At 36.2% G+C, this 23,548-nt stretch overlaps 1 protein-coding gene across 5 annotated transcripts in view; it reads left to right on the forward strand.

Annotated features, from left to right (window-relative positions):
* Window positions 1–23,548, forward strand: part of CETN3 (centrin 3) — a 608,779-nt gene that overhangs the window by 62,749 nt on the left and 522,482 nt on the right. The window contains exons 7-8 of one of the 5 annotated variants that reach the window (XM_081053676.1): window positions 12,379–12,524; window positions 13,393–13,947. The exons of the other annotated variants lie outside the window; for them this stretch is intronic. The gene's annotated coding sequence lies outside the window, so the exon portion shown is untranslated. Of the gene's footprint in view, window positions 1–12,378; window positions 12,525–13,392; window positions 13,948–23,548 lie in introns of those variants that run through there. 5 annotated transcript variants of the gene reach the window in all.

The raw sequence follows: 23,548 nt of genomic DNA on the forward strand, positions 1-23,548 counted from the left end.
TGTATGTGTGCTTTGTAGTAAAATATTTTACCCTTGTTTATTTTTTAAGAGAACAAAACAAAATACAAAGAAAACACAAGGAACAACAAAAAAAGAGTTGAACAAAAAACCCTGCTGTGTTATACATACATCATAATCAATTTCTGAATAATATACAGTTTCTGGATTATGAGACTTTGCAAGCTAGCAATTGTGAATTTGAAGAAATTGAATAACTTAAAAATACTTTAAAAATACCCCTTTAAATACAGTACTTACATTCTCGTTCTTCATTTTCCTATCAGGCAGTGGTCTCACATATCCAGTTCAATCTCCTTCAAATGCATTTCTTACGCTTATGCTTTTATCTTCTTACTCTTCCCTTCATCCAAACCTAAACTCACCCCTTTCATGAGCGTGTTTAGGCCTCAGATTACTTGGGAAGCCTTCACTCAAGGGCTGGAGACCATTAATGTGCCCTCTCATATTGTTTAGAGGGCATCTGTATAGGAAAATATTGTTTAGAGAGCATCTTAGATTATTGCTGAAAGTCTTTGAAATTATACATGTCATGTGTTGGTTACCCATTCCTGGGACTGCCCCCAGATACAGTCTTAAGAATTTGATGATTGACACCTCGTTGTTCCTCAATAAACAGCTATAGATAACTACCGAATTTGCTGCTGGAGTGACTGCATTGCATGATTTTGTGCTTTCTGAATACAAAATAGATCTTTGAGTAAGGTATGCTATTTGACAGCTGCTGATAACATTTGAGAGACAATTTAATTTGCCTGCAACTACAGCAGCAGAAAATAAGAAAAGCAAACAGGCTACATCACTACTCTTGCTTATTTGATGAATATCAATAAATATGGATGAAACACCTGAAGGAGCACACGAATGCCTAGTTAGCAAATTTGCCAAGTATGCAGACAATAGGTGTACTGCATGATTATGTTTGTTGAAAATAAAAAAGAGAGACACATAAATAGGGCTAGTGAGAATGAAGATTCAGTGACAGCATCACATAATACTCATAAAGCATCTTTCATCTTAGGTAGTTGAAAGCATTTTAAAAGTGTCCTCATGACAGCCTCCTGGTGCTAGTAGATGGTAAAGAAGTATCAACTCCATTTAAACTAAAGAGAGTGCTGAATCGGGAGTTGAAAAGTTAAGCGACTGCTTAGTTAGTGTCTTGGTCTCAGAAACGGAGGCTGTGTCTATCTATGGCAAGTGTATTGTTTCATTTGTCCCCAAAGCAATCTTTTTCTAGCTCTGTATAAATTATCTACCTGGCAAAAAGCAGACTGAAGCTGGGAGCAAAAATATACTTCTGTGGGTGTAATTGTATTCGTGGCCAAACAGAATTTGGACTTCTTCCATTAAAACCCTGAGTTGTCAACAAACAGAAGGAGCCTAACTGAACAGGATTAGAGAAGAAGAAATGGAAAGATGGGATAAATACACAGACACATACAAGGATTTAACCTGCAACTTCTTAGAGGACTATGAATTTGTGGGAGGGATCCTTTCCTCCTGGCTGGCCTCATTTCTTTGTCACCCTTGCCCCAGCGACTGTTTCTGTCCCCTTCTCCTTGGCTTCCTCAGAATTACTAGCATTCAGAACTGGGAACAGCCAGAATTTAGGGCAGATTTCTTCTGGGTAAGGAGTAGCAGTACTGGTGATATCCCTCCCTCCAGCGAAGGACACTGAGCATTTCTCTGAAGTACCTTCCTGGCTCATAATTTCATTTCATATTCTACTTCTCAGGCATCTGGCTCAGACCAGCTGCAACCACACTTGTCCTTGCTCTTGCTGAAATAAGCCAGGCATGTTCTTGACTCAATCTTTGTGCTTCCTGTTTCCTCTACCTGGAATGTTCTTTTTACTCAAATAATATCTTCATAGTATGCCTTCTCTGGTTACTTAATCTCGAGTTAGAATGACTGAGGATTGTGCATGAGACTGGCAATTCCTAGGACATGGAGCTTTTAGACTGAAAACCTAGGCAGTCCCAGGCAAACTAGAACGCCTTGATCATCCTATTTAAATTGCAACTTCTTCTGTCTGGTTTCCCTCCTTTGCTGTTTTTTTCTTAACATTTGTCACCATTTAATATACTATACATTTTACCATTTTTGTTTTGTTTGTTTGTTTTATTCACGGCTTGATCTCCAGTGTTCAGACTGGTTCAGAGTAGATGCTCGGTAACTGTTTTTGAATGGATAAACGAATGAGTGAGAAATTTAGACAGTGTTAATTGTAGTCGAAGAAACTAATGGGGCTATATTTCTTGAAGTGAATTATCAGTCCATAAAGTCTTGGTCAAATGTAATTTGACTTTCAAAATAAATGCATTATTTCCTAAACAGTGATTTTTTTGGGGGGGGAGGGGATTTAAACAGTTGTTTTTTGTTCATAATTTAAAATCAAAGAGTTATTTAATTAATTTTTAAAGTCATTTTTTTCTAAAAATAGACTATTAATAGAATGTAGTATTGCACTTTAGATATCATGTTGGGAGATCATTTGTGTGGATTTAGGTCAATTGATTTTAATCATTGGAATGCACTTGTAATGAAAATTCAGTTAGTTTTAACACATGTAAGTCTCTGATTTGCCCCCATGAAAAGCTAGGCATATGTTTGATTACCAAGCATAACACTTCTTCTCTTCATATTCAGTTTTCATTGACAAGATGAATGTGTGGATGACTTCAAACGGCAAATATACAGAAAATGAAATCTCTCTAGTGGATAAAAAATCAGAAGTCATGAGCTGCCATATACTTAGCGTGGCATTGTTGTATATTTGACTTTTATTGATCTTAGACCTGACCTGGAAAGTCTGGCCAAGTTATCCCTTGCTCTGTTATGTGCAAGCACTTGAGTTGTCTCTCACTTGTCCATGTTGGTGAGGTGTTATGTGGAAAACGTCAGATCTGGGGGCAGATCTAATCCCTATCACGATGTAACTTTCCATGTGGCCTTTCATGATTACTTAACCTCTTCGAACCTGCATCTTGTAATTTGTGAAATGAAGAAGATAATGGCCCATCTACCTTACCAGGTTGCTCAAAATAGAAGTTGCACTGCTTTGAAAAAATCATAAGGTACTGCATGATAATGTAAGGTGAGATAAGATGAGGAGAGTGTTGGGTGCATGTGTTGGGTGCATGTGTTGTAGGGGATTGAGCAGTCGTTGCCAGATGGTTCTGAGCTTGGTTCTTAGTTCAGACCCATTCTCTACCTCACTGGTGAAGTTTCTCCCTGTCACCAATGATATCCACAGAGGATATCATTGGGATGGAGTCTGTTTTTCTTCCTCAGATCTAGAGGGTCACTTAGATTCTGTTCTCAAAATGAGTGACTAGGGAGATAATCTCCTAGCAGCTTCTTACCAGTTTTAATCAAGTCACCTTTATAGAAGCAGGTCACCCACTGGCAGTAAACCTTTAAAATAGACATAGATACTCATTTTAAAACTAGATTTTATGTTGGCAAACTAATGAATAGCTATACAGAGGCCAAAAAATGTAGTGGTTAAAATAGACTCTGGAGTTAGGCTGCTTATGAAATCCCATCTCTGCAATTTACCAGATATTTGGCATCAAACAAGTCACTTATTCCATATGTTTTTTGGTCTCAAGTGTGTATGAGAGTTAATAACACAAAGTTCTTAGAACAGCTCTTGATGTGTAGGAAGTGCCACATAACTGTTATTATCTTCCTATTATTGTATTGATTTAAATGACCCCTCACTCAAATAGGGTGACTTGGGCCTACTCCAGGCCTGGTTTTTGATATTCTTTTTGTAGGCCCCACCAAGAGCCCACTGATTATACTTCATTTCACTTCCAACAGCTTTCGGGCACTTAATGCAAGTTAAATATTATCTCTAGTGGGTGGTACCCTACTGCCAGTCTCTGCTTCTAACCCTCTGTCATTCCCCCCAGAAATCCACCATGGACTTTAGGTATACTTTTTTATTATTTAGGAGTAACAACATGCAGGACAGGCCAATCACAGTTCTTACCAATTGTTGTATCATCTAGGGTAAATTGCCCTGCTTATAGGCAGTTTCCTGTTGAGGGAAAGGCCATGTGTAGTTTCTTTCCCATGGCTTGCTATGATGGCATCACCTCTCCTGTCTTTATGTCACAGCTGGTTGACTCAAGGAAGGGCAACTGGCTCAGTGCACCTGGTCTATTAGCTGCCCAGAGAACGGTCTCCGAGGTCACTTTGCGTGGAAGTTCTGTCAAAACATGGATGATGTTGATTATTTAGGCCAACTTAGGTGTTCTCTTTGGGGACATTTTACTGAAGTTATATGGAGAGAGCAAGAGTTATTTATTAGCATCAGTAGGGCTAAGTGTGCTGAAGTGACTAGTAAGCCATCTTCACTTATAGAGTAAGCTATGAGCAAATAGAAATCATGACTAAGTAGAAGGCAAAAGACAAACAGCACAGAGCGAGTGAATTGGCTTGGTAGTAGCTAGAGCAGAAGCAGCAGCAGAGGAGTTTGCAACAGAGGGAGATTGCAAAGTCCTTCTGTTGAAGGGGTGAGAGACTAACTAGCTCCCAAAGCTGCTTTGAGTCCTGCAATTATTGACCTGTTCTGAATTCTAGAGGTCTACCATAGCTGTTTCTGGGTTTTCTTTAGATTTTCTCAGTGTGCATGTTCATAATATATCCTTATTATTTGAAGTAATTTGAACGAGGCTCTATTTCTTACCAGCCAAAGAGCTTAAGGACCACTCCAGATGCTATTTAGTCTATTATTCACTTAGCAGCCATCTTGGTTATCAGTTTAACTATCATGGTATCATTATGCTTGTGTTCCAGTAACCCTTATTTTACTTAACAACGTCTCATTCACCTCATTTCATCTTATTACATGGGCATTTTATCATCTCACATCATCACAAGAAGGGTGAGTATAGTACAATGAGATATTGTGAGTGTGTGTGTGTGTGTGTGTGTGTGTGAGAGAGAGAGAGAGAGAGAGAGAGAGAGAGAGAGAGAGAGAGAGAGAGAGAAAGGGAGAGAGAGACCATATTCACATAACTCTTATTACAGCACATTATTATAATTTTCTATTTTATTACTAGTTATTGCATTAATCTCTTATTGTGCCTAATTTACAAATTAAATTTTATCATATATATGTAGCATAGGGTAAAAATGTAGTATATAGAGGGTTTGGTAGTATCTCTTGTTTCAGGCATCCACTAGGGGTTCTTGGGATATATCCCTTAGGGATCAGGGGGGACTACTGTATACTTCTTGAGGAATAAAAATAAAATATTGTAACACAACAAATATTTAAAATTATAATTCAAGGGAGCATCCCTAATATCACATAAGATTTGAGTCTGCATATTGAAAGAGCATACCACATCCCTTAGAAAATTAATCCAGAATCATTAATATTGTCTTAAATAAATAAACAAATAAAATTATTGGACTTTAAGGGATAGAAAAGTACCTTTTGGATAGCTAGGCAAGAAGTCCAAGTCAGTTGTGAGGAAAAAGAAAAAAAAGTTGCGCCAGACTTCTCAATAGCAATATTCAATGCCTGCAAAACATTGTAGAATTTGATATTCAAGAAAGAAATTGTGAGCCAAGTAATATACATCTAGGAAAACTCTTCTTCACATGTATAAGTTTCAGATAAAAAAACAGAACAAGTAAGAACTTTAAGATATGTGTTTTTTTTTCCAACCAGGAAGCAGTGGCAAAAGTACCAAGAATAAAACAAACACATAGAAACATAAGCGTGATATGATAGTGTTTAAATGTTATATGCCTTGACAATGTAAGAATTGAACACCTGAGGAAAAAATGGGAGGAGAAGGAGGATAGATGTTAGAAAGTATAATAAACTCAAAAGTGCTTTATAAGTAATAACTGAAAGTAATATCATTTTAAGGTGACAAATGAAGTAGTAGAAGTGTGAGCATATATAAAATTTAAAAGATAAGCACTATGGAAAACAATTATTGACCAAAATAGGATGATGGAGGATAAGAAGGATGGGGAAAAGAAGTGTTTAGGATAAAGAGAATAATTGCTCAAAGTGTTATCCCTTAAAATATCACTATGGCTAGATGTTTTCTATGCTACTTTAGCCATTCCAGTTTAATAAAGAAAACATAGGGATATGTCCAAATTCATTTATGAAGTGAATAGCACACTGATATCAGAGATACTAAAATTGCACAAGACAAAACAAAACAAAAAAACAAACACAAAAAATACTACAGATCAATATCACTTCTAAATATTAATGCAATTATACCAAGTAAAATATAATTAAACAATATTCAACAATATATTAAAAAAATAACACTTTGTAACCAAGTGAGGTTTATTTCACAAAAGTAAGAGTGGTTTGGTATTAGTAATATTAAAAGATTTAAGGGGAAAAAATCATGATTATATCTATAGATGCTAAAAGGCATTTGACAAAATTTTCTTCATTTCGGATTTATTAAAAAAGCACTAAAATAGCAATTGATAGATTAAGTATATATAACTACATATAAATGTAGTAATATATATATGTATAGATATATACACATACACACACATTTAAAACTGTATTGGCAATGTTAGCAAGCACAAATAGATAAGAGAAAAAAGTAAAATCATAAGACGAGGAAAGGAAAAGGCAATCTATGAATTAATAACTGTTAAATTCCAAGATTATTAAAAAACAATTACAAGCAAAGCTCATGTAGGTAACAGGATATGACATTAACATACACAAATAAATAGCCTTAATAGACATAAAACAAGTTAGAAGACATAATTGAAGACACAACCTCATTTACAATAGTAGCAGAAAAGATAAAATACAGTACCTAGTAGATAAAACTTAACAAGAAATACTCAAAGCTTGTAAATTCTTCTATATATTTAAAGCAAACCCAAGTTGTTACTCAAGTTTAGAGAGAAAAATAAGCATCCAAAAATCCAGCACTTCTTGTCTTTTTCCGAAAACCCCCCACAACTATTGGCATCTTTATTGGACTTATTAAATTTATAAGCTGATTTAGATAGAGTATACAAATCTGAAATTGAGAAGTAAAAGATCAGCAACCAAATAGAAAAATGAGCAAAGGGTACGAACAGACACAACGCAGTGAAAAAGCATGTGAACCCTAGACATGTGAGAAGATGCTCAACTTCACACAAATGGAAAAGTAGGTTAAAATAACCCCTCGGTCCATTTCTCATCTATCAGGTTATCCACATCCAAAAGTTTGGGAAAACACTGTGTCAGTTAGCCTGTGGCACTTTCTTACATTGCTGGGGGAAGGGGTTTTAAAATGGGACAGCTTCTCTGGAAGGAATTTGACAATATCTAACAAAATAACAGATGACTTTTTTTTTTTTCACCCAGCAATAGGAATCTTAGGGATAACTGTACAAATTGTTAGAGTGTTCCTTTAGCCATGGAAAAATCCACTGTATCTGCACAGTCATGAGATTTGTCAGCAAAAAAAAAGGATCCAAAGATCCTTGTGCATTATATAGCATGAAAGTCATTAAATATTGTGAATCCCGTACATGATTATTTGTAACATGGTAGATTTCCATGCCCTATTGCAGATATTATGGTGATAAACTTTTCACGGTGAAACATAGCCTCCTCACTGAATGCCAGGCACCCTTGCAAAGCCATGTCCATTGTCTATGTGAATTGGAAAGGGTAGCAGCAACTGTTGCAACATATTTGCCTGTCAGGGCCTGGAGCATGTGCAACAATGTAGGTTTTAGCTTGAGCTGCTGATGGAGAAGGCATCCAGGCCCAGAGATGCCAGATAAAACTTTTATGCTCCATTTGTTTGTGTCAGAGGCAGTAGATATTTGGAGCTAATAAAGATTTGTCGTATCTTAAACGGAGTGATCTTTGTACTTCAGTGCAGAACCAAATTGAGCATACTCCAAAACACAAAAGATGAGAACTTTCTGGGTAACTCGATAACTTTGTGCACACTCCATGCACCTGTAATCCGAGTGTAGGTGAAATTGTCAATGTCCTTTCCATATTTCCTTGGTGCGCACCATTCCTGTGTGCTTTCTAGTCCGGCCCCTGGTCTGCTTCCATGAATGAAGTTCAGCGTATCCCATAGCCAGAGCACTTGCTAGTATGTCTTGATGCTCCAGGGTCCTGTATTCTGAACTATAAATCCCAGTGTGAGCAGAGAAATTTTCACCATTCCAGCCTCACACATGCTGTCTCAGTCAGCTTCTCTTGTCCCTGCATCTTCCCATTTCCATTTCTTTGTAGGGAAACCCCAGTCTTAGAACGTTCCCGGTGTGCCTCTGCCTCAAACAATCACATGAGAACATAAGAACCCAACAACAGATTATTTTCCAAGTCTGGGTTATTTAATTTTAAATTAGACCATAAGGGAGTTTCCTACAATACACTGTAGTGGAAGGTTACTCAAACCTGACTGTGCTTCAGAAGCATGCATGGAGAATTCTAAAAATACACCTGTGCAGGCTCCATCCCTAGAGGATCTGACTTCTGTTCACTTTTGTATCCCTGAAACCATTATAACATCAGATATCTTTTTGGTAGTTCTTAGTTCCTGCTATTCTGTGATCAGTAATTAGACTTATCACACTTCCTCATCCACAAGAAAAGCAACCATTTTTAGGTATACTGCAATGAAAAGGCAGATTTGCAAAACATATATAGTTTTTAAAGACAAGAGTCTGCAGAAGTCGAACTCAGCCTTTTCCATGATCTCAGTGAACAGTTTAGCTCCCTGAGCCACAGCTTCCCAAACATTGCCACTTTATATTTGTATAACCAAGGGACTCATCGAGGTATTTTTCCACAGTGGAAAATTAAGTAGTATATGATTTTCACATCTTGAAGGACATAAAATTGCCTACAGTTTTGAAATAGCAGTTTTTCCAGCTTCAGGGATTCAGAGCTTCAAGCCAGTGTGGCTCTAGGTATTCATTCATTGATCCTCCTCAGAGCCATCCCTGGATCAAGAAAATCTTAGGCTGAGATGAAGTCACAGAGAGGGTTAAATCAAGAAGAAACACCCTTCTCTGTTACATAATGACGTCCTAACTAACTTTGCTCAAAGTGGCACAAAACAAAAACAGGAATCAAATTTTTTAACACTCATAATCTTTATAAGAGGGAGGAAGAGCAAATAATATTGCCATTCAACTTAGTCATTTGAAGAACAGTGGAAGTGAAAAAAAATCAAATGACTTTCTTAATGTCAAAGGAAAAAATCTAACAAAACAATGCACAATTATAAGAGGTCATAGAATAAACGACTTCTCAAAAATTGAGACTATTCTTTAGAATTTTTGCATTGCTCTGTAACCTGAAACAGTAGCATTTTAACTACAACCATATTTGCTTTGTGAAACCAAGTTCATCTTCCCCTATGCAGTGTCATGCTAAACATGCTAAACGTTTTAGAGCAGTTAATTTTACTTGGTCTACTTATACCATAACTGGTGTTTTCTTTTACGGTTATATCAACTCAACTAGTTTTTCCTAGAAATCTTTTCATCTCAAATTTATTTTGATCCCTTGGAAAAAAGTAGTTTTTTTTTATTTTAAAGATTTTTATTTAAAATGTAGCTAACATACAATATTATATGAGTTTCAGGTGCACACCATAGTTGTTCAACATTTATATACTTAAAGAAGTGATCACCGTGATAAGTACAGCAACCATCTGACACTATATTACGCTGTCACGGTATTATTGACTGTATTCCCCATGCTGTACGTTACATCCCCATGACTCATTTGTTTTATACCTAGAGGAAATTTGGACCTCTTATTCCCCTTCACCTTCCCCCTTTTTTAATTTTTCAATTACAGTTGACATTCAGTATTATTTTATATTAATGTCAGGTCATGTACAGCATAGTGCTTAGGTATTTATATAATTTAAGAAGTGATCCCCCTGACTACTCTAGTACTATACATAGTTATTGCCATATCATTGACTACATTCCCTATGCTTTACATCTCCATGACAATTTTGTAACTACCCATTTGTATTTCTCAATCCCTTCACTTTTTTCATTCTGCCCCCAACCGCCTCCCATCTATCACCCCAACAAATCTAGTACCTATCTGACACTATACATAGTTATTATAATATCATTAACTATATTCCTTATGCTACACCCTATATCCCCATGACTACTTTGTAACAACTAATTTGTACTTCTTAAACCCTTCCCTTTTTTCACCCACATTCCCAACCCCCTGCTATCTGGTAATCATCAAAATGTTATCTGTATCTGAGTTTGTTTCTGACTTGGTTTTTTGTTTTGTTCTTTAGATTCCACATATAAGTGAAGTCACATTGTATCTGTCTTTGTCTGACATACTTCACTAAGCACAATACCCTCCAGGTCCATCCATGCTGCCGCAGATGGCAAGAGCCCATTCCCTTATCTGGCGGAGCAATGTTCCATTGTATATATGTACCACCTCCTCTATCCATTTTTCCATCAGCAGACATGCAGGCTGCTTCCACATCTTGGCCATTGTAAACAGTGCTGCAGTGAACGTAGGGATCCACAGGTCCCCTTGAAGTAGTGTTTTGGGTTTCTTTGGATAAATACCCTAAAGTGGGATTACTGGATCCTTCTTTATCTCTTGTTATAGCCTTTGTTTTAAAGTCTATTTTGTCTGGTATAAGTATGGCTACTTCAGCTTTCTTTTTTTTTTCTAATTTCCATTTTCATGAAATACCTTTTTCCATCTTTTTACTTTCCATCTGTATGTGTCTTTCAATCTGAAGTGATTCTCTTGTATGCAGCATGTGTAAGGGTTTTGTTTTCTTATCCATTCAGCTCTCCTGTGTCTTTTGATTGGAACATTTAATCCATTTACATTGAAAGTAATTGTTGATAGGTATGTAGCTATTGCCATTTTATTATTCATAATTTTCATCTTTTTTCCCACTGTCTTAAAGAAGTTTCTTTAACATTCCTTGTAATACTGGTTTGGTGGTGATGAACTCTTTTAGCCTTTTCTTGTCTGGGAAGCATTTTATCTGTTGTTTGATTTTAAATGATAGCCTTGATAGATAGAGTACCTTTGGTTGTAGGTCCTTGCTTTTAGTCATGTTGAATATTTTGGCCAATCCTGGCGTGCAAAGTTTTTGTTGAGAAATCAACTGATAATCTTATCGGAGCTCCCTTATAAATTACTAGTTGCCTTTCTCTTGCTGCTTTTAGGATTATCTCTTTATCTTTAACCTTTGCCATTTTAATTATAATGTGTCTTGGTGTGGGCCTGTTTGGGTTCATCTGATTTGGGACTCTGCGCTTCCTGGGCTTGTATGTGTATTTATTTTGCCAGGTTAGGAAAGTTTTCAGTCATTTCTTCAAAAAGGTTCTCAATCTCTTTCTTTCTCTCTTTTCCTTCTGGTACCCCTGTGATGTGAAGGTTGTTATACTTAGTATTGTCCCAGAGGTTCTTAAACTATCCTCATTTTTTTGGATTCTTTTTTCTTTTTGTTGTTCCAATTGGGTGTTTTCTGCTACCTTGTCTTCTAAATTGCTGATTTGATCCACTGCTTAATCTAGTCTGCTGGTGATTCCTTGTAGTGCATTCTTCATTTCAGTTATTGCATTCTCCACTTCTGACTGGTTCTCTTTTATACTTGCTATCTCTTTGTTGAATTTCTCACTAAGTTCCTTGAGCATCCTTATAACCAATGTTTTGAACTCTATCTCTGGTAGGTTGCTTGCCTCCCTTTTATTTAGTTAGTTATTATTCTGGAGTTTTCTCCTGTTCTTTTGTTTGGGACATATTTCTTTGTTTCCTCATTTTAGCTCCCTCCCTGTTTTTGTTTCTATGCATGAGGTAGATCTGCTCCATCTCCTAATCTTGGCTGGGTGGCTTTATGTAGTAGGTGCCTTGTGGGGCCCTGGCACAGTTTCCCTGGTCACCTGCTCTGGGTGCTCCAGGAGTGTCCCTTATGTAGGTTGTGTGTCCCCTCTTGTTATAATTAAGCCTTGATTGCTATTGTCATATCAGTGGGTGGGATTGACCCTCAGGCTGATTGGCTGTAGGGTTTGGCCATATCCACAGCTTACTGGCTGCTGTACAGGGGCTTACCCCACTGCGTGGGTTTTGCCCCTGCAGGCTCTGGTACCTGTTGAGACTGACTTTTGTATATGCTGCTTTGGGGCTAATTGGGTGGTGCTCTGCTGTGGAATGTAGCCAACCTCCAGATATGTTTTTTCAGGAGCCTCTTGTGAGAGGACGAGGTTACCCATTGTCTGTGACCAGCCTGGGACTACTGGTAGGAGCTATAAAATGATCTGTGGTTTTTTTTTTTTTTTTTTTTTTTTTTGCTACCTGTGCTAAACCTGGAGGCATGTGGGAGAGGCCATGCTGCAAACGGAGGATGGCTGCCACCAGTACCAGGCCTGGCATAGTTCCACAAAAATCCAGGACACCCCAAGTCCTGCTGCCACCTGCCGGCTCCCTTGAAGCTCAGCTGCTGATAAAACCTTGTGGGGTATGCAAGTTGGGTGAGGCGCAGGGTCTTAGGGAGTCACTACAGTGAGAAGTATTGTGGTCACCAGGTTAACTCTGGTTTGGTGCTAGTGCTGAGCATGGAGCTACTCAATAAAAGTCTCAGAGCACACTGAGGCCAGTTGCTGTTCACCTGGGACCCCTGGACTCCAAGAGTTTTCCAACAAAGAGTGCAATATAGGCGGGGCTGACTGCTTGAGGAGAAAGCGCCTCAGGTGTTGGGGGTGTTTGGTGGAGGAGGATTCTAATGAGTCAGCAGGGCATAGCCTGGGAGCTCACTAGACCAATCAGATTCAGATTTGGCCGTAAACGTAGGGGGAGGGCCTAATACATTAAAGATGGCAGCCACCTGCCAGCTGTATGGGAGTAGGACCCTACACAGGGAAAATGGCAACTGTCCTCCAGCTCTGGCCTGGAAGCCACACACCTCAGTCTGTCCCCGTATGCCTCCGACACCCCCCAAGTCACTGTCCTTCCACCAGAGCGCAAGGTGAGTGTCTGCGAGTGACTGAGTCTGTGCATGGGACGTTTAAGAGAATGCCTGGGTTTCCTGAAGCCTTCCGTCCCACCTGGATGGTTGGAATTCCCACTGTTTTCCTCCCTGGCTGAGGTATCCCTCCCAATTTTCATCCGCCCCACAAGGGTTTGGAAAAAGCCCGTTCAGCTTTTCTGTCCCTCCTACCAGTCTTGACGTAGCTTCTTTATATCCTTAATTATAAAGCTTCTGTTCTGCAGATTGCTGATGGTTCAAGTTGATTGTGCTATAATTTAGTTGTAATTTTAATGTGTTCATGGAAGTCAGCGGTCACAATGTTTATCTACTCTGTCATGTTGGGTCTCTCTCTTTTCAGGTTTTATTCAATTTGTTATCTGACCAAGGTCTTCCTGAAGGATGGCACAGGTCCTGGCATGAGAGTACTCCTTTATCATATAACTGCAATCTGTTGTTCAGCGTAGGTGATGAAAACAAACACTAATTTCTAATAAAACTGTGTTACACTGCAAAAACAAAATAGTTTTATATTAGAATCATCTTTTATGAAAATAATATTTTTTAAAATATTTGAAGAAATATTTATATCATTCTTATAATTCTAATTAAGCCTTCCAAAATGTTGCATGTATACAGATCACTGTCTCTTAACTGGTTGTTATATTTCTATGTTAGTCCACAGACTGAATTTTGAGGGGTTTATCTCTCCGTATTGAAAATTAAAAATTCTTTTGGAATATGTTAGTCAAGTCTATCCCAGAACTTTTATGAAAGATTTCAATGTTATTGTCTCAAGTCATTAAAGTACCTCTTTCCCACTGCTTCCGTGGCCCTCCCCTTTGTAAGTTTGCTTTCCCACTATAAACCACTTAAGGAAAGCCTTTATAGGCTAATAAATAGAGCTACATGACCTATTTCTTAGACAAAGTTCACACTGATCTTTCTTCTGCCCACCTCATCTTTCTTTTATTTATTAGTTCATTAATTTGCTCATCATAGGTGCTATCATTACTTAGGAAGAGTACTTTGCTGCTGGACTCTTCCTCCGTTTACCAGGAAGGTAACCAATGTTGACAGAATGAAAAGCCATTTAAAAACAAATACGCATGCAACTTTGGGTAGCATTAATAAGATACATGTTTAAAAGAAACCTATCTTCTCCAGAATATCTACACTGGAGATAGAACTTGATAAAACTCATCTTTCTAAGAAGGCATCCAGATTCCATTGGAACTGAGTAATCTTACCAGATTTCCATTTCTTCCTTTGACCAATCTTAGTAACTTCATTAGTATTTAAACTTTTAAAAATTTCACACTTCATAACAGTTGAATTCCAAATTTTAAGATTATACGTGGGTAAGTAAATAAATTGGTACATAGCACATGGAAATGTGAAATATAATCTCTGGATGGCAGCATGTATTCACCAGCAAAAATTCCTTCTTAAGTAATGCCATTTCCATTTATTTTATGGATTGGTAAATGGATGATGGGTCAGCAATATTCTGTGGTATAGAGTGGCTCGGTCATTTGAAAACGCCTCTTCAAGTACTTTTTTAAATAGATGATAAAATGTAGATTGGGTAATAACACAATTAACTGGAATTGTATATGATTGTGCAACTAAATGCAAAAAAAATTGGTTAATTAATGCACCAATGTCATTCGTAAAGACTTTCTCTAGTGGTGTTTCATAGTGCTATAGTCTCCCTATTAAATATTCTTTTTACTGCCTTGGAAATAGTACCAACACTTATAAAAAGTACAATTAACATAAATATTGAGATATAGTGAATATATTGGATAACTGGATCAATACTCATTGGAAAGAAGGACTTAAACCAATCAGATAAAATTTTGCAGATGCTAGTATAAAGTACTATGATTATTAAAATAATAGAAAAATAAAAAGTGTTATATGGTTAATCCTAAATGCAATAAGAGACAAAAAAAATATGTGGTGTGACTGCTAAGACATACAATTACAGGCTGCATTAGTTGAAGCATGGTGTTATCCATGTTAAGAGAGACTTTTCCTGGGGCAGTGTCTGCTGTTAAAACCAAACTTATATTCAGTTGTAGGTGTCAAACTCCAAGAGGGACATTGACATACTAGAGTATCAAAGAGAAACAGGGACGGTAGAAGGTGGAGAGTCTGGAAAGTATGTTATAAGAAAACAGTTGAATGACGTGGGGATGTTTGGTTTGGCACTAGAAAGAACCTGGGTACATGGCAGCAGTGTTTGATATTTGAAAGGTTGCCATGTTGGGGAAAGAGACTTTTTTGTTGTTTGTTTGATTTGGAATAATTGGTATAAGGTATGGGGGCTAGTTGCTGGAATAAGGAAAACCTTTCCAATAAGAATTACAACTATTCAACAAGGAACTGTTGACTGTTAATTCCCCATCACTGAGAGTGCAGGCCCAAATATCCAGAGTGAACGATCATCTGTCAAGGATTGAAGAAATCCCCTGTTACCAAAAGCCTCCAAGAGCCTTCCAGTCTTTCAGAGTTTTTACTTCTACTTTCAGATAGTGACATACAAGCAAAATAGCAAGATGAGTGATTGCACGTTTACTTTTGTATTTGGATTTTTTTTTAAGTTTTTATATTTTTGGTCACAATATGGCATACTCAAATTATTAAACAGGGTCTTTTATAATTTTTTAAGTTGCAACTACTGATAGCCACTTGGGTATAAATTTTAATGATGTCAGAGAATGCTATAATGTCATCTACGATATACTGCGGTCTGAATTTTAGAAACAATCACTTATATAAAACCAATCCAAAAAGCATGTGTAGAAATGAAACATCTTATAATAATAATTTGTGGGGACATATTTCCCCTTGTTTTCATATATCTGATACCTCACAAACACTGAGTTGGAATGACACTTAGATTATTAACTCATATTTATGCTTCTGTGTTATTTGAAGAAGCTCCAATCTTCCCAAGTGTATTTTTCCTGATTTTAAAAAGTGACTTCATTTTCAAATGAAAGATTTTTATGCAGATAGCAATGTGGAATTATCACTATAAGAAAACATTATGCCTACATTATATTGATTTACATTTGTAATTAATGTCCATAAATTAAATAGCAAATATAATGTTAGCTGGTTTATCATTTATGTTCATTGCATTTTTTTCTACTGTAATATTGGCTTATTTCTCATTTAATCAACATTAGGAAGCAGTGGCCATTTTCTTTAATTTTTTTTTTAAATAAGAAAAGAAAGTAAAATGAAGGCAATAACAGTACTTGATTTTTTTGTTTCATTCTATTTTATGTTGTTACTGAAGGAGAAAGACCCATAATGCCTTGACAGAGAACCTAATACAGCTTTTATTTCCCCTACTATATGGGTACTTATTTTCAAAACAATTGAGAAATAACAGAAAATAAAGATACAACAAAAGGTTTTAGGAATTAGGTTAAAACTTTAACTGTGGCCTTTAGGCATTCATTCTTCGACTGGATTGTATCCTCAACAATTTATTTTCACCAGGGGCAATAGGCAGAGTTGCCCTTTATCCCACACTTTTATTTTCTATGGTAATAAGGCCTTTGGGTGAGACCATCTATATATTCCATAAATATAACTGTTATTGACATAAATGGAATGGAGCATATAAACTAGCATTCATTGTTGAAGATCTCGTAATGTTTGTCACTCACCTAGACTTCTTGTTTACAGTCTCTGTGGACACAGTTGAGGTTTTAGCATTAGTCTGACGATATGTATTTTTCTTCCTCTAAATTGTAGTCATTCCCTGGTGAATTCAGCTCTACCCCTGAGGTTACATCTTTCATTTTACATTAGCAACTTGCCATTTCAAATATTTATATATTCAGGTTATCAGCTGTCTGGGGAAAAATAGTGTATTGTACACTTACATCCTTTTCACCTGCTCCAAGTTTTAATTTATTTTTATTTTTTATTTCTTGAGGCAGCCAGGGCAGGCAGTATGGCCTTCCACCTGTGATACTTGGAAGAATACATTTAAAAAAGTCATCCTAAAGAAGAAATATGGCTTGTTTAATTGCTTTAATGTTTTAATAAAGGTTTAAAAAGGAACTCAATTAAACATATTTTTAATAGTCACCTGATTCACAATGAGAGACTATGAAAGGCTATACCATGAAAAGTAGTCCTCCAGCTCTTATCTTGCACATACTCAGTGCCCACTCCTACCAGGTGACTACTGTGAAATGTGCCCTTACAGAGTTTTGTTTATGCATATACTTGCTATAAATATAGATATTTATGTTTTCTTTATTATAAAACTGGCATTATATTATATACGTTATGCTGTATTTTTTCAAACCTAGCAATGTATCACTCAAATCTTTCTGTGACTATGTAGAGCACTTTTTCATTATTTTTTACAGCTACATATTATTCCACTGTATTGATGTTCTAGAAATGACTCACTGGTCCCCTATTAGTGGTTATTTATATTGTCTCCAATCTTTCACAATTATAGTGCACAATGAGTCACTTTATTTTTATACCCGTTTCACACTTGTTCAATGATAGTTGTAGGATTAATTCCAAATAGGATTTTTAAAATTTGATTTTCTTTTTAAGAAACAGGTTATGTTACTTCTTAAAGATTCTATGAGATTGACACCAGCTCCCCCCACCCCCCAACCTCACTTTAAAACAAGCACGTAGAATCAAAAAGTTTTATTCCCCTTTTATTAGTGCCTGGCCTAATCTTGTATACTTTTCTTCTATATCTTCTCTAGAGACTGTGGGCATTTCAAAGCAGAACCCATGGCTGAGTCCAATTGAGCTTCTATATTCCAAAACTATCTTTCTTGTCCAGAGAACTACTTTTACAAACTGGCTGTCTGCTACTACATGTCTCCTTGAATTACCATTTAATGGTTTAAGAACAGGTCTCTTCGAAGCATGAGAGGAGTTCTTTATTCTTTTACTAAATTGGTCAGCTGAAGAACAGCTTTTGGTGAATAAAAGATATTCTCATTTTAGCAAATGAAGGGGAAGTTCTATTCCCTCCAGTCCAATGCAAAATGTTGTTATTCCTTAAAAATGTTCTAAGTGCTCAAAGTGCTGGAAACTGTTCAGAACACACCACAGAACCCAGTTCCTCCCTATATTCAAAATGTTTACATTCTAAAAATGACAAGAGAGGGAAGGTTGGGAAGGTAGCTAGATCCGGAACAGATGGGCACATATGCCCTCTCTCCTTACCAAATGCAGTCCTATGGATGGCTCAACAGTTAATGTAGATTTCTCTTTACTAAGTTTTATAAGTAACTCTGCTGTGCACAGCCAAATGACTTGAAATGTGAAGATGTAATGCCTCTTTGCTGTGCCCTGCTGTTCAAATGTTCTCAGCTTTGACAATTTATCTTGCTGGAAAATGTCTTTAGAATGTCAGTCACTTCGGTTTCCACGCTTGCCATTTGCATGTAGCACACCTGCTGGTATCTTTGATTGTGATCTATTGTTATTTTTCTGTGGGGGTGGGGAAGTACAATATTGCATTTGCAGACTTGGAGTTCAGTGTGGAAATGATTCTTGTGAGCCTAGCTATTCTTCTTAACATCAGTTTCACCTGCAAACACGTGTTTACTGAGTGCCTGGTGAAATTTTAGTATATGAGCCATTTGCAGAGATAATTATAGGTGAATGAGCAGACAAGTTCTTTGTCCCAAAAGGATTAGGTCCCACATGAGTCTACACATAGATACATAGGCACAGAAACTCACAAGGGAGTCCTCACAAACAATATCATCTGGGCAAACATAGGTGCAGATATTTCAATAACATTTAAATCAAAATGTGTTAATAGTGGTTGCACCTGGGAGATGGGAGCTGGGAGTGGGCATAGAGGGGAATACTAACTCTGTCCCCTATATATTCTTCTTTATTGTTTTTTTCAATGAGCATGTAATTACTTGTTTAATTAAAAGCAAATAATTTAAAAATAGCAATAAAATAATTTTATGTAACATTGTGTCAGTTAGGATAATTTTGGCTGCAAGTGAGAGAAAACTCATTTTAAAATGACCTGAAATAACAAAGCATCTGTTACTTGACACAGTAAAATCACGGAGTAGAATGGTTTCAGGGCTGGTTAATCCAGTACCTCAATGATGTCAGCAATAACTGAATTTCTTTCCTTTTCTTATGTTCTGACATAAGAAAAGTTGCACTGTCAGGGTCATAGTAATGTACAGAAGCTGGAAATAAGAAAAGGGTGCCTCTATTCTCATGTCAGATTATTGCCATATCTCTAAAACCTTTCAATTTTGGAAAATTTCAAGCATGTACCCTTTACCCAGCTTTATCAATTATTAACATTTGCTAATCTCTTTCATTTATTCCTTTCCTCCATTTTTTGCTTAAGTATGTTAATGCAAACATTACACATTTTACCCATAAATATTTCAGTGTGCCTTTAGCAAATACGAACTTTTTTCTTAACCATAATAGCTTTATCATGTAAAAAAATAATAATTCCTTAAAATTATTTATACACTAATCTATGTTCAATTCCCCACAACTCTCTAATGAAAAAAAAAAAAGAATCCAAATAAGATCTATACACTGCATGTGGTTGTTATATTTTTATAAATCTCTTTTAATCTATAACAGTTCCTTTCTATTTTTTTATTTTATTGAAGAAATGGGATCATTTGTCCTTTAGGCTATCCACATTCTGGACTTAGCTGATTGCTTCCTTGTGATGCATTTAACTTGATCTTCGTATTTCCAAACTAGAGATTTAAATATAAATATTTGAATTGATTTAAATTCACTTTTTTTGTTTTGTTTTGTTTTGTAAGGATACTTCATAAGTGATACTGTGGACTTCTTAAACATTCGATTCAGAGGACAGGTAGTGTCTGGTTGTTCTGCTTTTAATGACATTAAGATTTATCAGTGGATTCAAAAACTATCAATAAGATCCATTCTTTGTAAAATTCCACATAAACTTTCGCGTAATATTTTGGCGTCTATTTATGCTTGTTGCCTAGATTCATTATTCTCTTAAGTGTTGTATTTATTAGTTGGAATTCTTGAATAAAGAAGACTTTCTTGTCATCAACTATTTCTCTACATAAAATATAGGAAAGAGAATAAATGCTTGATACTTCCTTTCCTTATTTTTTTATTTTTTCCTGGTCTTTTTTAAGAGTGATAAAATTCGTCCATCCATCTATTTTCAGAAATTTCCCCTTACTTCTTCTTGGCCACTTTTGCAACACATGTCCATTCCTAGAGTAATCATTTGCAAGGGAAATGGAATTATCACAATTGACTGGGACCAAACAAGCTTAACTTCTTGCGGTTGACTAGAAGCCCAGACTTTTGGGAAGACCATGGCTGATATGTTTGAATAAATTAGGTGTTCCTAGTAATGAAAAGAGAAATTACTAGTGGGTAGACAACCACAAGGTATGGTGGATCATTACTGTTTATATGCATGTAATTGTCACCTCCTTGTTTTCTGATCACTAACAAGTTAACTGAATTTACTAAAATAAACTTTACCCTTTTCCTGTGTTCTCTGAGTATTTTTCAGTTTGTTGGAATCTTTATTTTCACATCTTAACCAAATCCTTTGCAACTTTTAATGGTAAATCCAGCTCAGTGTGTTACTTTCCTCTCCTCAAATGGCCTGCCATTTATCTATGATCTTGTTGCCTGATTCCTTCCCTGGGACCAATTTTAGTACCGCTGAGCTCTTACTGCCCAAGTTATCTTGTTAGTATTTGAAACTTCTGTGTGAGATTTAAGCATAGAAGAACACCAGAAAGAAAAATTTTAGCATTGATGAGTCAAATTTCCAGAATAGGATTATTACCCCAAATTAGATATATTCTAGTCCCAAAGGACTGGTGGTTTTACTACCAAGTAGATACCCTCCTAATTACTGAGATACCCTCCTAACCTACTTTTCTATACAATATAAGGGTGATGTACGTAAGGTCAGATTCTTCATTGGTTTGCTCACATATCTGAAGTCATAATAGATCAAAGTAAGAGACTGATTATGGGGGCAATATATGGGAAAGTAGAAAGTTAGGTCTGACCAAAAGGAGTGTTCTATTTTGGTTTTCAGAGAGATAAGGCAAAAAATACATAGTTTGGAGAAGGCCAAGATCATAGTCCAGAGAGACTGATCTAAATATAAGCTGAAAGGGTGAGGAGTGATGACTGTCCTGAACTATTAGAATTAGTGATAGTTCTAGCCAGGAGAATTGGAAGAATAATATCCAGCTAATTTTTTTGAACATTATGATATTCCAAGCTATGTTCTAAGTACTCTGTGTATATTAACTTATGTAATCATGCATAACCCTGTAAGGTAGAAATATTATTTTAATTTTTGTTCAGATAAGTTTTAAGACAAATACTATAGATTCCAACTATATGAACTTCTGAAAAGACAAAACTATGTGGTCAGTAAAAAGATCAGTGTTCGCTGGGGGTTAGAGGAAGGGAAGGATGAACAGGTGGAACACAGAGGATTTGTAGGACAGTGACACTACTCTGTATGATATTATAATGATGGATACAACTCATTATACATTTGTCAAGACCTATAAGAGTGAACCCTAAAGTACATTATGGATTTTGGATGATTATGACGTGTCAGTGTAGGTTCAATGGTTCTAACAAATATACCCCTCTGATGGGAGACATTGGTAATGTGGGAGGCTACTCATATGTAGGGGCAAAGATAAATGAAAAATCTCTGTATCTTTCTCTTAATTTTGCCATGAAGTTAAAACTTCCCTGAAAAATAAAGTCGATTATTATTATTATTTTTTTAATGGAGCTTTGTCTTCTTTGGAAGTTTCCCAAGGATTGTGAACATTAATTCTTGCTCTTGAGATCACATGGTTGGCTTTCTTCTATTTTTTTCCAAGAGCAGATTGTTCAGATTTTTAAAAATTGTATGAGCTGTCCTTTATGTTTCATTAAATTACTCTTCACGCATAAAATAGCCAGAGTTGGCTTCTCTTTCTTGCAACAAAACAACCCTAACTGCATAGTCACACATAGTCATTCATGTTTTATGACTCAATATTTTGAAAAAGCATTTGGCTAACATCTTGGCCAAATGCAAGGAACTTTTAAAGTTATTCAAAACCAATTGAAATTTTTACACCTTTTCAATATTTTCAACTTTACCAAAGTGAAGTTACCTTCATTTTTCACAAACTCAAAACAGTAAGAGCATTAGAAGATATTTATAATATTTGGAGGTAGACATACTGTTATAAACATACTGTGTATTTTGTATACATAAATTTACCTATAAAACAATAATTTCATGTGGTGAAATTAATTACACACATGAAAGAGAATTGTACTTTTTATTTCTATCTTTTCATTTCTGTGTTCTCAGGAGCAATATGTGTAGTCAATAAAATGGGTGAAAGGGAACTCATGAAAATGTAGGTAAGGAGGAAAGGGTGGAGATATGATTTTGTTTGGAAGAGGTCAGAAAGAAGTAGTCAGAAGAAGCGGAAGGGTGATGTGCAAAATGGAGAAAAAGGAGATGTGGTGAGTTCAGTGTCCTCCAGGCTCACCTGGCTTCTCTCTGCAGTGCCAGCACCCTGGGTAATTCTCTTATGTAGTTAACCACTCCTATAGTGTCCAGTTCTTATAACTTGCCTATGGATATACTAATTTCTAAGAGGAAGCATATTTTCAAGTACAAATAAACTACACATTTTTTCTTCTAAATAATTATCAAAATTTCAAAACCTGTTATTGGTAAAAACATGGTGACATTTACTCCATTTACTGAGAGTCAACGAAAAGCTAAGAGCTCACTTAATCCCCCCAACAACCCAGTGTGCTGTATTTTATTACATTGATTTTAAAGGTATGAAATCTGTAATTTAAATAGTTTAAGTAACTTTCTCAAATCTTTCTACTGGTTAGTAGCTAAGTAGAACTGGAACTCATCTTTGTTTCCACTACCCCCTTTCTCACCAGCTTTTCTCTTTATTCTCTCGCTGAATGACTGACTCCCTAATGACTCATCAGAATCAGAATGGATTCTTTGCTTCTGCCTCTGTGTCAGATAGCCTCATGATCTTAACTTTTCCAGTGAAAGGGAGGGGATACCAGAAAAGAATGCTAGAATTTTTGCAGTAAGACAAAGAGGCTATAAATTCTCATACATTAATGTTTGTGTTATATTGGCTTATGGATGTTTTTTTCATGATTCTAATCTTTACTCTTAAACTAATGACCTAATTGAACAGTTACCACTTTTATTATTTGCATCCGTGTTTTCTATATAGTTTGACAACTTTTTAATTTTCACTTTAAAGGATAAATACATTCCTCTATTCGTGTTTCTCAACTTTTTTTTATAACCTCATGAAGCCCTTTTTGTAGCAGGCCATCCTAGAAAAACCAAATGATCAAGTATTTACTAAGGCCAAATAAAATGTGTTTACTCCTATAACAGGAGTTTGTTGTGGGAAGGTAGAAGTTATAGAAGA

Source organism: Rhinolophus hipposideros (genome assembly GCF_964194185.1).
Source record: "Rhinolophus hipposideros genome assembly, chromosome: 7".
NCBI lineage: Eukaryota > Metazoa > Chordata > Mammalia > Chiroptera > Rhinolophidae > Rhinolophus > Rhinolophus hipposideros.